The following is a 3,683-nucleotide window of genomic DNA, read 5'->3' as shown; positions in this document are numbered from 1 at the left end:
TCACCAGATGGTTTTGTTTGATTAACCTTCAGGTTTATTGGCTGACTTGGTGCGGGAGGATGCAGGCTTGCTCTGGGTGTTTAGAGGAACAGCCTTCATTAAACAGACATGGTGTTGTTGTTTCTTTAATAGGATCAGAGGTTGGTGCGTAACATGGAAAGAAACAAACAAACAAAAAAACCTGCTTAGTTTAGCATATATAAGAAAAATCACAGGAAAAACACCAGGTGGGGAGAAAGAGAGAGTGAGTTTAGTGCCGATGCAGCCATGGAGGAAGCGGGCTGGAGGCGATGGAGGCGATCTGAAACGTAACAAAGCTGCTGCATTTAATTAATCTGTGTAAAGTCTGGCAAACACTTTCTGTTGTTGGTAGACCAGTAAATCTGCTGCTGCTAGCCATGGTAACTTTGGGTTGCTGGTGCCTGAAGTAACGCTGAGCAGGCAGCGACTGCTGTGCAGCCACCAAAGTGCCACTGGTCACCTCGCAGGGAGGGACCCTGCTTTCCATGCAGTGCTTCTGCCTTGGGGTTTGGTTTGAGCTGCCAGCACATTGCTGGGGCATAAAGTACGTGCAAGTAATGGCTGGGAGTGGTGTGGGCTGGGGGTCTAGGAAAGCAAAGAATAATTTCTGTAGTATACTTTAACTAGGACAAAAATATTTAATATCTGAATGGCATACAATAATGAAGCAGCACGCCTGAGGAGATAGGCATTATTTTAATTTACTTGATAAAGTAAATCACTTCATAGAGAAAACCTCCTCGGACAGTATAATTACAGCTACTGGGTTATAATTCGGGAGCTTGCATGCTCAGTCTGGCAGGCAAATAACAAAAAAATCTCATTGGTAGAAAGTGGAAGAGGAAGACATATGTTGTAGGAATTTCTCCACTTTCTAGTTCTTCATTTGTAAACTTCCCTTCAAGTTCAGTGCCTTAATCTTATTAGATGTCATTGTCACTGCTTGTTATGAAACACTCAGCTGATCATTTAGATTTTCTGAAAAAGATCTTACTAAACTGAAAATGAACACAAGTAAATGCAGAAACATGCTGTTAAGAGGCTATACACGTATTTCTGTGAGGTTTGTCCACTTGCGTACTTAACTTTCCGGTCTCCATTTGCAACCGTGGTGGCTATATAAAATAAGATGTATAACTGGATTTCTTAGTCTTTTCCATTTGCCTTGTACATGCAGTTACTCTGCGAGGTTGTGCGGCTTGCAGAACCATGCAAACAAATGGCCAGTCCGTGTAGAAACATGTGCTTGCTTGTTCTTTCTACATTTTTAAGTGGCCATAAATTAAAGTGTTTGAGTTAACTCAGAATGTCTCCATAAATCAGGGGGTTCAGATTAAAGCTTTGAGGACTCTTACATAAACTGAATTCCAGTATAAAAAAAAAATTAAAAAATGATGTAATCAACTCAAAGAAAATATTCCTGAGCAGTTCAAATTACTTTTGCTCTGATGATTTTCATAATTTAACCAGCCCGCTACTTAATCTAATAGAGAAGAAAACCACAGTGGCTCTATCAGAAACTCCAAGTTTTTGCCTCAAGCAGCAGCAAAAGCAGCCTGTTTATCTACTTTTCACACCCAAAGCTCTTTGTCTCCAAACCTCGGCTCTTCTCCCATCTGTGTCTGGTTCTGCATCTGCACGTTCTCGTGACTGAGATGCCGAGGCAAAGGCACCTGGAGGTGACGGGCACCTCGCCGCAGGCTGCACGGCACAGGGCAGTGCACGGAGGGCTGGCAAATTCCCCTGTCCCCGAGCCCAGCCGCAGCCATAGGAGGTGAGGGTGGATCTCGTCCGTGCAGGGTGAGGGCTGAAGCACACAGGTTTGTGCACTGAATCTGTCAGACTTAAAACAGGAGGTGTCTAGCTCGGCACTGCTTTCCTGAATCACGGCTTTATCCGTGAGCAAATAACATATGTCTAAACCTGCTGTCAGCTGCAATGAGCTAAAGCAGAAGCTCGGTGCCAGCTGATGGTAGTTATATTTTTGGCCAGCAAATATGACCATGAAACAGAGCAAATAAAGGCTTTGGTTTTATCCATACCTTTTTTATTTATTTCTGTAGTCTGTAGTAAGGGACCATTGCTTTAAAATCCTCAGACATTTGGACATATTTTACAAGACAGTACAGTTTCTGAATGTCACACATTGATCACAGTTTCATACTACTACATGCATATAAAGACATTGATTTTTTTTTTAATAATTTGTTTACGGAAACAACTGGAGAGGTCAATAAACTTTAACAAAGAATGACTAAATCAAAGTTACAAAAAATGTAAGACTCTAGGTACACTAGTATATGGCTAATGTTGCTGTAATCACCCCAAAATGCCAGGGGATTGGAAAAGTGCTTAAATGGGGAGAAAACATCTGCTGATGCGTTGCCCCTTGGGTCGATCCAATATAACCCAAAGACGAGATTGTGCAAGATGTGCAGGATCTGCTGGGCTGTAGGCAGAGGCAGGAGGCTCTGCCCATCATTATATACAAGCTGAACTGGGTTCCCCATTGCTTCCCCATTGCGCAGGGTAAAACATAAGTGAAGTGTTAGGCAATGGAGAAAACTGTCATGTATTCTGCCCTTTTTCAAGCTGGGTCACAGTTGGTTTCAGCTTCCAGATACAAAAGCAATTTGATCCACACGTACTAGGAGAGTCACAGGAAACCTGCATTTTCCAGTTTTTCTATTTGTTGCTGAATATCACATTTCTCTTTGAGAGGAACCCCACAGCTTTCTTACCCTTTAGCGACTACGGGCGCTCAGCACTGCCCTTCGGAGCTTTCACCGGGAAGCACTGGCTGAGGTTCGAGGGCTGGCGGGGCAATGCAAGTCAAGCAGCCGTCCCGTGCTTTTGGAGAAGGAAGAGCTGAGGCTGCTCCCCAGCGCCGTGAAACGCCGAGCAGCTGCGATGTGCAGCACATAGACAGCCCGCCTGTCACCCGTCAGCGGGCACGGAGGTGTCCTGGAGCAGCACACGCAGCACTGCCTCAGGCAGTGTTTTCTCCCCACTTAAGAACTGTTTCACTGGCCTGATGAAAAAGCAGACTTTTTCTGCATTAGTCGGGGCTTTTTTTTAATGCTAATCTAGTTGGAAAGCGAGTTTGGTTGGTAGCTGTGGCTGGCCTTTCTGAGTGCAGTATCATGGCTTCAGAGTTCAAAGGAAGATGGAGATGCTGCCCCCCCCCCCCCCGCCCCCCCAACTCACCAGTGGGGAATGTTTCAATGCAAAAACAGTTTTGTGCGCCCATCACCAAAGACCCGGAAAGAATGGGAAAAAATCCTCTGTCTTGCTCACAAGCCAACAAAATTGGTATAAACAAACCCTGGTGACAGCATGAGCCAAAGTGTGGCTAATGGTACTTGGGAGTAGTGAAAAATAAAAGGATGAGGAGGCAAAATGGGCAGAGATCCTAAATGAAACGTGGTGAGTAGAGCAGAACCGATGGATCCTAAAATGGCCTTAACTACAGATTGCCAGTAAGACCAGAGGTTGTGACACAGTTGAAGGATGGCCCGTTGGCCAGTATTGTCCTCCCAGCTTCAGCAGGTCCCTGGACTGAGGGCTGCCAGGGTTGAACTGTGGCTGAGCTCGTGATCTTGCTGTAGGGACAGTCATTGGTGAACCTGGGGCACTGCTTGCGGTATCAAGCCCACAAAGAG

Source organism: Cygnus atratus, chromosome 16 (assembly GCF_013377495.2).
Source record: "Cygnus atratus isolate AKBS03 ecotype Queensland, Australia chromosome 16, CAtr_DNAZoo_HiC_assembly, whole genome shotgun sequence".
Lineage (NCBI taxonomy): Eukaryota > Metazoa > Chordata > Aves > Anseriformes > Anatidae > Cygnus > Cygnus atratus.
Note: the sequence above shows the minus strand (reverse complement) of the source record.